Below are 13,651 nucleotides of genomic sequence, written 5' to 3'. Positions count from 1 at the left end.
CAGATGCATCTGTCCATGACAGTATCAGTAGGAGTGCCCACCGCACAGTCCTTGTGAAGGCCCATCTTCACATTGAGGATACCCTCCATCTGTTGTGTGGCACTATCACTGTGCTAAATGGGATAGATTTTGTACAGATCTAGCAACTCTAGACTGGGCATCCATGAGGCACTGTGGGCCATCGACAGCAGCAGAATTGTACTCGAACACAATCTGTAACCTCATGGCTCGGCATATCCCCCACTCTACCATTATCATCAAGCCAAGGGATCAACCCTGGTTCAATGAAGAGTGCAGGAGGGCATGCCTGGAGCAGTACCAGGCATACCTAAAAATGAGATGTCAACCTAGCAAGGCTACAGTACGGACTACTTGCATGCCCAACAGCATAAACCGAAAGTGATAAACAGAACTTAACGATTCCACAGCCAACAGATCAGATCTATGCTCTGCAGCCCTGCCACATCCAGTTGTGAATCGTGGTGGATAATTAAACAACTCACTGGAGGAGGAGGCTCCACAAATATCCCCATCCTCAATGATGGGGGAGCCCAGCACATCAGTGCAAAAGGAAAGGCTGAAGCATTCGCAACGATCTTCAGCCTGAAGTGCCGAGTGGATGATCCATCTCGGCCTCCTCTGGAGGTCCCCAGCATCACAGATGTCAATCTTCAGCCAATTCAGTTCACTCCACGTGATATCAAGAAATGGCTGAAGGGCACTGGATACTGCAAAGGCTATGGGCCCTGACAATATTCCAGCAATAGTACTGAAGACTTGTACTCCAGAACTTGCCGCGCCCTTAACCAAGCTGTTTTAATACAGCTACAACACTGGTGAGGTGAGAGTGACTGGCCTTGACATCAAGGCCGCATTTGATTAAGTGTAGCATCAGAGAGCCCCAGCAAAACTGGAGTCAATGGGAATCAGATGAAAAACTCTCTCTGCTGGTTGGAGTTGTACCTAGCACAAAGGAAGCTGGCTGTGGTTGTTGGAGGTCAATCATTTCAGCTCCAGGATATCACTGCAGGAGTTCTTCATAGTGTCCTATGTCCAACCATCTTCAGCTGCTTCATCAATGACCTTCCTTCCATCATAAGGTCAGAAGTGGGGATGTTCGCTGATGATTGTACAATGTTCAGCACCATTCGCAACTCCTCAGATACTGAAGCCATCCATGCCCAAATGCAGCAAGACCTGCACAATATCCAGGCTTGGGCTGACAAGTGGTAAGTCACATTTGTGTCACACAAGCAATGACAATCTACAGCAAGAGAGCATCTAACCATCGCCCCTTGACATTCAATGGCATCGCCATCACTGAAGCCCCCACTATCAACACCCTGGGGGTCACCATTGACTAGAAACTGAACTGGACTAGTCATATAAACACTGTGGCTACAAGAGCAGGTCAGAAGCTAGGAATTCTGTGGTGGGTACTCCTGACTCTCCAAAACATGTTCACAATCTACAAGGCACAAGTCAGGAGTGTGATGGAATACTCTCCACTTTCCTGGATGAGTGCAGTTACAACAACACTCAAGAAGCTTGACACCATCCAGGACAAAGCAGCCCATTTGATTTGCACCGCATCCAAATATTCACTCCCTCCACCACTGACACGCTGTGGCAGCAGTGTGTACCACATACAAGATGCACTGCAGCAGCTCACCAAGGCTCCTTAGACAGCACCTTCCAACCTACAGCCGCTACCATCTAGAAGGACAAGGGCAGCAGACACATGGGAACACCACCACCTGGAAGTTCCCTCCAGGTGGTGGTGTATCCCACTTAACAGCCAGGTCTAATTTAGGTTTGAAACAGGCAGCCGGGAGCATCATGCAGACTTCCTTGGTCTGTGAAGATTAGATGGCCTGGAGACCACTAAGCCAGAACTCAGGTTAAGTTTTGGGGATAGGGAGACCCAGGGCTGGGGTAGGGGCTGGGTGAGGGGTGGTAGCATTAGGAGGGTTTTATGGGTGAACAGCCCAGGATGGATGTTCATCATGGAAGCACATGAAAACATTAGTTATCTCCTTACAGGGTGTCCACTTCCTCACCACCAGGCTTCAATGATGTACATAAATTTATTTGCGCAAGTCTGGTGAGTGACTCCGCTGGCCAAGAGACATTAATTGAACACTAAGTGTACTGCTTCAATCTCGCTTTATCTGGTTTCTACTGGGTGGAGGGAGTTAAGGTTTTGCCTGTAGTTTGTTTATTTATAATAACTGGCTTCTTTTATCGCATATAAAGAGTATACTAGTGGACAGAAGAGAACTAAAGCTGCTAAAGATAAAGCATGATGCCATCTTTAACAAAAATGTATATCGTGGTGTACTATATAAAGATACAACTGGAGTTGAAGGCTGAGGTGTACTGGAATGCTGGAACTGCAGAGTGCTACAAGATCTCAGTAGACATTGTGTCCGCTTTGTAACATGCCATACAGGAGCAAACGATTTGCAAAACTTTAAAACCAAAGCTCCTGCTTAAGTTACTTGAACAAATGCCCCTTGTTTGTGCTTCTTCAGGTGGTCAGAAAAATGAAGGAAAATATTCACCATTGGTCAGGACAATATTTTGTGTGGCACCATGTGGCTCATGTCGTTAGGGAGCATGAACTGGAAAAGAAATAGTGACCGGCGCTGCTAATGCCGAATGCTGAAAATTGTGATTAAAAATGTGAGAAATAAGAGGAGGAGTGGGTCATATAGCTCCTTGAGCTTGGTCTGCCATCCAATAAGATCATGGCTCAACTTCTACATCCCCTTACCCAGCCTAGCCCCATAACCCTTGCATCCCTTCGTACTCCAAAATCAATTGATCTCATTAATATACTCATCAACTGAGCATCCACAGCCCTAGAGAATTCCAAAGATTCAGTGTCTGAATGAAAAAGTTTCTCCTCATCTCGGTTCAAAATGTCTGACATCTTATCCTGAGACTTTTCTCCTTAGTTCTTGACCGTCCAGGCGTAACAGCCTTCCAGCATCTACTCTGACAAGCCCACCAACAATTTTATACATTTCAATGAGATCACTTCTCATTATTCTCAACTCCAGAGAATACAGGCTCATTCTACTCAATCTGACATTTTTGCTGCTCTGGTTAAAAAAAAATCTTTAATTTTTACCTATTCCCCCAGAATTTCAGGATGTAACCTGTTTGGCTGATCAGTTGGCACAGAATTAACCATGTGCTAAAGTGGAAAGAATGCAATACATTTTAAATCTTGAATGCGTGAACAGTAGTATTAAAAGCACCGAAACTTAGATCACACTGTTATTTTTTTTTCCTTTTCTGTACACTAATGATCCTCATATAATTATCTACATTTGGATTGGAGGGTTAAAGGTCTGGAGACACTTGCGAGGGAATTTTCTGCTATAACTCTAGTAATGGTCTTCAAGATTATGTTGGGTTATGAAAGCTAAATATTGATAGGTTACTTAACTGGTTAGCAAAGTGGTAATGAGAGAGGAGCAATTTAAGATCATCTCAAAAAAGATAGAAAAATATGTTTTGGACAGATGGTAGTTATAATGGGGATTTCTTTGCCACCAAAGCATTGCTCATGTGGATTTCATAAGTTATTTTAAAAAGGAAATTGGATAGTCACTTGAAAATGAGGATTATGACGAGTTAATGACGAGTGAGCATGATGGTGGAACTAGGCTAGGTACTAGCTTTGCTCAGTGGTAACATTTTTGACTTTGAGTTTGACGGTTAAGGTTTTGAGCTCTACTTGTGACCCAGATCTGAGGCACATATTTCAGAGACATGAAACGTATTTTTGAGTGAAGGAGCTCTATTTTAATGCCTTTAATAATTTCCAGTAGCTGTGGTGGAATTTTAACAATTGAGTGGTTTATTTGGTCACTCCTCTGCCTGCGCATTGCAGCCAGTGGGTGGCTTGACCAATTTGTGTGGCCGAGGCCTAATTAACATTTAACTAACATTGATTAGCACTAAATTAACATTTAGTTGGTGGGTTCTCGGTGTTAAATGTGCAGTGAGAGGTTTTTTTTTAGGCCCAGGAGAAGCAAGAGTGCAAGTATCTGCAAGGCCCACTCTCCAAAATTACTTCCCCGCTCCCCCATCCCAGCTTAACGTGGAAGCCAGGGAATTTCTCCAACTGTCGAGCTGCTGTTTTAGAACCAGCAGCTCACTGATGTCATGTAATATGAGGCCTGAGCACAGAATAGACAATAGACACAGAATAGGAAATTCCAGTTACATGGGGATGGCAAAGATTAGGCGAGGTACTGTGGTGGTCAGAAACAGAGGGCAGGGAGTAGACAATATGAAACAGCCCTAAATTAAAGTCTGGTGCTTGCTTTCGATGCAGTCAACTTGTAGGCAACAGTTTGTACTTAATTACCACTTTAATTTAGTACAATGTCCCAAGGTGCTTTCCTACAGCGCAATCAAACAAAAGTAGATTAAAGGCAAGGAGGAAGGGATTTGAACGGATCAAAACTTGATCAGTGGTAGGTTTTAAGGAGCATTTTAGAAGGTGGAGAGGCAGGAGGTATAGGTAGGGAGTTCCAGAGCTTTGGCTTAGATAGTGGAAAGCAGGAGCACCGATAGCGGACTGAAGGATGTTGGGGGATGGGGGTGGGGTCAAGACGTCAGAGGTGTCAGAATGTTGAAAGGCTGGAGCAGGTTACAAAACTAGGCATGGGTGAGATGTTATGGGGATTTGATTTGGACACAGTAACAAAAATTTCAAATTGGTGGCATTGTGGACCGGCAGCCAATACTCCCACTGCATGCAGGGGCGATAACATAGCAGTAACAACAGGCAGACCATGGGCGTGTTCTGCCCACCTACTGTCTTCTATGCACCACATATTAAAACTATACTTCAATCAACATTAACATTGACTATAAATTGGTTCAATAATAACGTGATAGGCACACATTAAATGTTCATCCACCAAATTTCTAAAAACTGGTTCTAAGATGTGATTAGCCTGGGATCATACTGATGTGTGCTGGATTTCAAAAAAATTACGTCTGGCCAAGCGAAGCATAAAATAATCCATAAATAATAAAGGTTAAAAATAAGGAACTGGCATGAAAAAAGTCAAAAATCACTGAGTTATAGTGAAGGCGGCTGCACTATATTCTGCTGTTGCTGTATTGGTAGATATGAGAATTAATGCGCTTTCAAAACACATTTAATTACAGCATTAAATTCAATGCATTATGAATTGCTTTTCTGAACAAATGAATTAAAAAAAGCAAAAGCAAAAATACTGCAGATGCTGCAAATCTAAAATAAAACCAGAAAATGTTGGAAACAGGTCAGGAACTGCCTGTGGATTAAATTTTAAATCTTGAAGAGGGCAGAGGTTTAGATGTAGGTGGAAGGTCGAGGGTTAAAACCAAAAGTATTTACAGTGCTCCGGGAAACCAGCACCAATTTCTGCATTTGACTGGAGTGTATTAGCCTGTGTGCATGCGACCTCCTCGGGAGAGGCAAGTTGTCAATTTCGATTAGCTAATTGTTCAATTAGAGTGATATTGACATACTATATTTTCAATTTGACATTGGGTCCTCGGGATTACCGGGGCTTCCTGAAACATGCCCGTGAAGTCAAGGCAAGTGCACATTAGTGTTAGGGAAGTAAACGCAGGCAAAAATGCTAATAAATACTCCATATTTACAGCTTCTCCTTGACCTGCCAGTGGGAAAGTGTTGTGCAGTAACTTTACACATTTAGAGGTTTGCTCTATCACATTAGAATTGGTGCCATGAATGCTGTGTTAGATTAGACCAGGAGAGAACATAACAACATAAGAAATAGGAGCTGGTGTAGGCTGTTTAGCCCTTTCAACCTGCTTCTCCATTCAACAAGATCACGGCTGATCTCCTACCTCATTTCCACTTTCCTGCCCCAACCCCATATTCCTTAATTCCCTAAAATCTATTGACCCCTGTCTTGAATTTACTCAATGATGGAGCATCCACAAACCTCTGGGGTAGATAATTCCAAATATTCATAAACCTGTGAGTGAAGAAGTTTCTCCTCCTCTCACTCCTAAATGGCTTTCACCTTATTCTCATACCATGACTCTGTGTTTTAGATTCTCCAGCCAGGACTTGATGAGGACCAAGGTGATCCATGACACCATCTGCTGCTCACAGATCTGTTAGTGTACAGCAGAGGGTGGGTTGCTTGCAGGAGGCATTACCCACGTAACAGGGTTTGGAGGCAGAAAATCCTCGGTGTGTTTGAACACTGGTGTCTCAAGAGGCACAGGATATCACATCAAGTGGTGACTGACATTTGTAGCCTTCTAGAAGATGGCCCTCTGGCCATATGTTGCCTGTGGCTTTTGAAGTCACTATGGCCTTCAAATTGTTTTGGCTATGGATACTTCCAGGGCTCTGCTGCAATGATATGCATCTCCAGCCGGCTGCTCACAAAGACAGATGACGGATGGGTTGTTTGTCAGGGCTGGCGACAATGTTTATTTTGTTACCAATGATGCCAGTCAGAATGAGCAGGTGCTCAGCTTTGCAGCTCTGACTGGCTTCCCAAAGCTTCAGGATCCCATTGACTGCACACGCTTGGCAATTCGGGCATCCCCAGAATGATCAGGTATATGGGGAGGTGATGGCATAGTGTCATTGTCACTGGGCTAGTATTCCAGAGACCCAGGGTAATGCTCTGGGGACCTGGTTTGAATCCCACCATGAATTCAATAAAAAAAAAATGTGGAATTAAAAGTCTGGTCATCGTCATGAAACCATTGCCGATTGTTGTTAAAACCCATTTGGTTCACTAATGTCCTTTAGTCCAAATTTGCTGTCCTTGCCTGGCATGGCTTACATGTGACTCCAGGTCCACAGCAATGTGGTTGACTCTTAAATGCCTTCTGAGTAAGGGCAATTAGGGATGGGCAATAAATGCTGGCCTAACCAGTGATGCCCATATCCCATAAACACATTAAACAAAAATTGTCAACCACAAAAAAAAATACCTTCATGCATATATGCACAAGATTCCTGGGCCATAATGTTGAGAGGCAACTCAAACTCCCTGATCTCTTTACACCTGGAAGCAGACATGAGATTGAATAGACCATCAGCATGCCGAAGATGCAGTTCAGATACATGGAGCTGCTCTTCAGTATGCACCAGCTGGGGTCTCCAAAATTTACTGTGCTCTCTCTACACAACAGCGAAACTTGGACCTGCAAGAGGAACAAGGTGAAGAGCTCAGATCCTCCTCAGTTAATTCTAGCCTGGTGACAATACCACTATGCCACTGCCTCCTCCAAGGTAATGTAAGTGGATGTGCAGATTGATGTGCTTGACAAGACAGAGTGAGGGGGTGGGGTGATGCGCAGAGCAGGATGGATCGGCTGAGCTTATTCAGGTGTTTTCAGCAGTGAATCCAGGAGCATGGCATCACACTCAGCTGCTGACCTCCAACCATGGCTTCTGCTGCAGGCTTCTTCTTCCCATTGGCAGAGAAGAGTATCACTCTCTGACTCTACAGCCCCAGCAAAACATCCAGGGAGGCCTGAGTGAAATTGGGTGCAGCCTTTGCCCATCTGGACATTATTCTGGCACTTCCTGCTCTTTGGTTCTCAACTGCAAATCCCTTCAAATTGCGTGTTTGGAGTGTCCTTTTCAATACTGGAGTTGGGATCATGCCATGCGGGTCCACAACACGCCCACCTGCTGCTGTTTGGACAGGACACTTGGAGGTGAAATTCTATTGAAGTAGCTGAGTTAAAACCTGACAAATGCACTACATTTAGTGCATGGGAAACCCAAAAGTACCAGAGCTCCCTTGCCTCATGGGCATCATGGAAGTAAAATCAGGGCCAAAATTTCAGGTCAATGTCCTTTCATCAAAACTGGAAGGAGGTAAAGATTTAACAGATTATAAACCAGCACAGAGACAGATGAAGTGGTTGGTGGGGTTGGGTGGGGGGAGAGGGGGGAGGGGAGCAGGGGTGGAACCAAAGGGGAAGATCTGTGATAGTGTGGAAGGCCGGAGCGATAAAATGGTAAAAGGGATGATGGTGCAAGACAAAGGGGAATGGTAATGGGACATGTAAACAAACAAAAGATGGATCTAGAGGAGGTACAAATGGCGACAGCAAGCCATTACCAGCCTTTGCTGTCTGAGGAATTGGGATTATGTGGGTATAATCTTAAACTGTTGAACTTAATGTTGAGGCTAGAATGGTGCAAACAAAAATTGAGGTGCTGTGCTTTAACCATGATTGCATTGGAGAGGTGGAAGATGCCGAGGACAGAGTGGTCAGTGTGGTGGTGGGGCAGAATATTAAAAAAGGCAATGTGTTTCATCAATAGTATACTGACTAGTAGATTGCATATATGTGTATAAAGTGAATAGCATGTTGGTATGATTTTGTTAGTGGAAAATGTCCAAATGCGAAGATAGTGTAACCAGAGAGAAAGAGAGAGAAACTTTACACATTGAGAGGGGCCATTTGTTCATTTAATATCAGAGGATTTCATCCTAATCATGGTTTAGAAATGACTGGTAATGAATCTGGCAGCTGAATATTTACTCCGTTTGTATGACATTCCTCTGTCTGCTATTTTAATTCAGGCATTAATCTGCCTCTGCTAAAATAGCAGGAAGTGAAGTGTCATACCTGACTGCAACATACTGTCATCTACATGAATTCATTCAGCTTTCACCCGCTGATATTGATAAGCCAATATATGTGTTTCGGATGGACTGGGACAAATTTAGCTTCAGTTCAATTTGACACTGACGTGGAACAAATTTAAATGCTCCAGGCTCCTCATGGCAGTTACCCACACTGTCACGATGCACCATAGCAGGCATTTCATGAATCATGGGGCCTCTAATGGTTATTCCTAATTGCTTATTTCTTATCCTATTGTATGAATTGTCAAGAAAATAAGAAATTGTAATATTTTTCTTCTGGTAATAACCCTAGCGACTTTTTTTATGCACTGGAAGTCAGGCTGTAATTGGATTAAGAGCTAGAGCGACTGCAAGACTCTAAAGCCAACAGTGGTTTTGACATGTTAATGAACCAAGAGGAACTTCAATGAGAGTTTTACATACAGCAATAACAGGAATAGTTTGAATTGAGTTGTTTTAGTTCAAAGGGGAGTATACGCAGTTTGTAAAAAGGTGTAAGGAAGTAAGATATAGATAGGGTAAGTTTGTTTTTACAAGTCTAAGAGCTAAAGTAAAGAACAATTGAATCAATTCTGGGAAGAAAGCATTTCTGAAGAGACTGGTTGAAACAATAGAGAAACAGAGGGAAGGAATGCATTTAAGGAAATACTGAAGCCTATGTGAGGGGGTAGCTGGTCAGGTCTCCAAGATGACAGTGTGAACAAGATCAGACCTGAAGACCCAGTTGCTGTCAGCCTCAGAGGACACCCCAAGGAAAAAAGGCACTGTATGGTAAAAATTACTGAAATTCCATAGATCTTAAAACCTATAAGGATAGTTGCTGAACAGAAAAGGGGATGGTTAGCTCTGAGGGTAGTTAAGTTAAGATTTGTGGAATTATTTTAAAGTACTGTTTACGCTGTGAAGTCATTCTTGTGTTCAAATGTAATTGTGTTTTTTTTTCCTTTATTCTTTTAATAAATGTTTACTTTACTATAAAATCATCACACGAAGTCAGGGAAATCATTTCCTGATTTCAGAACCACTCCTCGTACTATACAAATTGCAAAATCATTTTGGCAGATGTTTCAAGTTTCCCTCTGGGATTTGAGCGGCTTGGCATTTACCATCCATAACAGAATGGACTCAGGTCTGACATCTGCATGGATCAGATCCATTGGAACAAAATCAGGACAGTACTAACATTCCTAGTAAGTGAGTCTAGATATAAAAATCATTATGTTTGTTTTCTTGTAGTGAAGTTCATTGCTGTGCAGTGAGTTCACACATCTCTAGTACATAGGAATAATTTTGTGCTTCAGGTCACTGGTTACGTAAGAGTCAGTGGCCATTTTATCCATGAACAGGACTGAAAGTCATTTGCCCCCATGCAGACTTTTACCATGTAATTAAATCAATCGACAGTTTACATTGAAATGGACTTTAAGTAGAAAATGTAGAAAAGGTATGTTTCACACATCTAACTTGTCGCCATCCGAATTCAGTAATCATGGTTCAAAGTATCATAGGGACATAGTAGGAGGAGTAGGCCATTCAGCCCATTGAGCTTGCTCCACCATTCATTTTGATCAAGGCTGATCATCTACCTCAATGCCACTTTCCCGCACTATCCCCATATCCCTTAATGTCATTAATATCCAGGAATCTACTGATTTCTGTCTTGGACATGCTCAATGATTGAGCTCCCACATCCCTTTGGGGTAGAGAATTCCAAAAATTCACCACACTCTGAGTGAATAAATTCTTCCTCATCTCATTTTAAATGGCCTGCCCCTTATTCTGAGACTGTGTCCCCTGGTTCTAGACTCACTCGCCAGGGGAAACATCCTATCTACATCTACCCTGTCAGGCCCTGTAAGAATTTTGTAAATTTCAATGCGAACACCTTACTTCGAAACTCTAGAGCATACAGGCTCTAGAGAACACACCTTAACCAATATGCATGTTTGGATTATTACATGGAATTCTCAGGTTTCTGGTACTTGCCCTATATGATAATAACAATATCATAAAAGTAACTTTCCATCTTCTGAATGGCAAACAATGGATGAGATTAAATGTACAATTTCAGTTCAGTTACTAGATAAAAGAGAGTTCATTCAACAAACTGCCATGCAGTAGGAGAAACAAGAGTATTGGAAATTACTTCTGGCTCAGGTGATATCAAGAAGTATTGGATTTGAAGGCTTCTATTCAACTTGCGATCTAAAGCATCTGGGCATATATATATTTTCAAAGACAACCTGATAAATTTAAAGCAAGAATAAAGGTTTTTGACTAAGATGAACAATGGATTTCTACCTATTCAAATTCATCACAATATTCCTGAGGTTCCCAAAAAAGGACAAAATTACCAATATGAAGCCTATTATAACCTCAAGAATATCTTCACTGTTATTGAGAAATGAGATTGACAGCTCTGGTACCTGGGCAAGGTGTTAGCGGCAGAGTCAAGGTTTATTGAAATACCATGTTAAAGTCACTATAGCGTTTTATTATGAATATGGCCAAATACTCATGTGTATTGCTGAGAAATAGACAAGTTGTCAAAGCTTTGCGTCTTGACCTTATCAGGACAGATGCAAGAATTCCAAATTTCAAAGGGAACAACAATTTGTACTGCATGAGAAAAAGGCGCTGATTGGTTGGCAGGTCATCTCTGATTGGTCGAGGCATTTCCATGGAGAATGCACCAGAAAACTATTGTCCCCAAGCGTTTGCTTAATTCATGGAGGAAAGGTGTTCTATCTACCATACAAATGAGTAATATGATATTTAAATTTCAGTGCTCGTGTGATGCCAGGTATGCCGTACGTCCCAAGGGCTGGCGGACCATATCAAACAGCACATCCTTGCGGCTGTTTGCAATGGGCCCATGCTTGCAAAACTCAGCACATAATGTGTACTGTAAGATGTGATTCCGTGATTGGACAGCACTTGCTGAACAACCCTGAGTCTTCTAAGAATTACAATAACAATCAATTTAAGATAATTAGTTGACCTTGCAATGTGGCTCACTTGTTCTTGCTAGAAGCTACATATATTATTACGTAGAGACTTGTCCTCTCCAGGAAAAAGGAACATGTCCAGGCATTGCACCTTTTTTGAATTAAAGAAAAGCTTGGGGGACAAACATTCCGTGGTGCATTCTCTATGGCAATACCTCAACCAATCAAAGTTGGCTTCCAACCAACCAAAACCTTTTTCTCGTGCAGTATAAATTGTTGCTCCCTTTGAAATTTGGCATTCTTGCCTCTGTTCTGATGAATGCAAGATGAAAAGCTTCGACAACATGTCTCTTTCTTCAACAATACTCAAGTTCTGTACTGCCAAGTGACTAAATACTCATCACCAATAATCATTGCAATATCTAACTTTTTTGTCTCAACTACTAGAAGTGAAATCAATAAGTATTCTTTAGACCTACTTATTTACTCGTTCTTCCCAATCAATCAATTTATCCTCGTGCTTGCCAGGATATTAATTTACTCAGGAGATATGCTAATGAGATTTCTGAATGCAAAATTACTTTGCTTCAAATCTTAGGGCCTTCTTTTACGATGTAGAAAATTAGAGCAAGTTTGTTGTATAAAGACCTATTTATCCAATCAAGCACTGCAGGTAACCCAGCACCAGAGAGACAGCTTGGCGTGGATTTTCCTCCACTATCTCCCCTGATATCGGATGCGATGGCTGTGGAAAATGGATCATGGAGGCAGCCAGCTTATTGCACTGTGTTGAATTTCCCTCACCCCGCCCCATCGAGACTGCTACAGGCTGTTCCTGCCCTGCCCATACGCAAATGCAGGTGGCGTGCAGGGCCCAGGCTCCTGCTCATCTTCCCTTCTCTATCTCTCCCCCTGTCTCATCCACCTTTGTTTCCCCAGGACCACCATGTGAACCATTATGATAAGCTTTAGAGAGCTGCAGGAATGATCTGACATGCAGCAATTAGAGGGAGCCTCCTTATACTCCAAATCACCGACCCACCAAACTATGCTGAGGTCAGTTTAGGCAGAAGGTAGAAATCCTTTGCTGACCATTCAGAAGCAGAATCAGGAAAATCCAACGCCTCAAGTCTTTTATTTTTATTTCTTCCATTTTAGCCTCCACGTTGATTGAAGGCACTTTAAAAGTAGGATGCTGAAACTATGAAAGAAATGAAGACCATGAAAGTAAGTCAGTCCCCACAGAACAGTTGATCCTTGTAGATAAAAAGAACTGTGCCAAAGTCTTACTGGCAGCTAATTTAATAGAGGAAATCCAAGATAAGAGGACAAGTGTAACAAAAGTACTCCAGCTTCACAGGAAACAAATTAAGTGATTGGCTCTGTTAGGAATTATGAACAATTAGCCCGGCCTTAACAGGAAGGCTGTGGGAACTAGGGAGAAGCTGGGGATGTGAAAGGTCTGTCAATAACGACAGGGCTTTATTTTTTCACATGCAGACGCCCAACTGACACCCGTCAATGTGTGAACAGTCCCTAGCAGTAAACAAGAGGGTGGCCTAGAGTGTATGATTGGCTGAAGGCTGGGCCTGGGGAAACCAAAGGTTTCCTTGTTAGGCCTGTAGGGACACTTAGGCTCCTTCTGGCCCATGAGGAGGAAAGTTGTAAATCTTACCTGGGCCTCTGGCCTGTTGGCTCCTCCCATTGTGTTTATGCTGCCAGGCAACAGACAGCACAGGACTGGCACCTGTGGTGAAGCGATGGTGAGGACGTCACCAGGCTATGAGCTCTGAATTTTGTCCCTGTCTATGTTCAATGGGTGCATCATTCCAGGGCCTGAAACATCACCGTATATATGGTGGCCAGCGATGTGGCGAGTTAGGAATGGGTTGCAGGATTCCGATATTTTAACCCTTCCCTCCCACCCCACTGACTCTGTTCTGCCATTTTGGGGGGAAGGGGAGAGTGGGTAAAGGTTAAAATAGAAGTCAATAATCCAGTCCTCGCACTACTAAATTAAAAACCGATTTT

Source organism: Cetorhinus maximus, chromosome 17 (assembly GCF_964194155.1).
Source record: "Cetorhinus maximus chromosome 17, sCetMax3.hap1.1, whole genome shotgun sequence".
NCBI classification, from domain to species: Eukaryota; Metazoa; Chordata; class Chondrichthyes; order Lamniformes; family Cetorhinidae; genus Cetorhinus; species Cetorhinus maximus.
The sequence above is the reverse complement of the archived record's forward strand: the minus strand, read 5'-3'. Positions refer to the sequence as shown.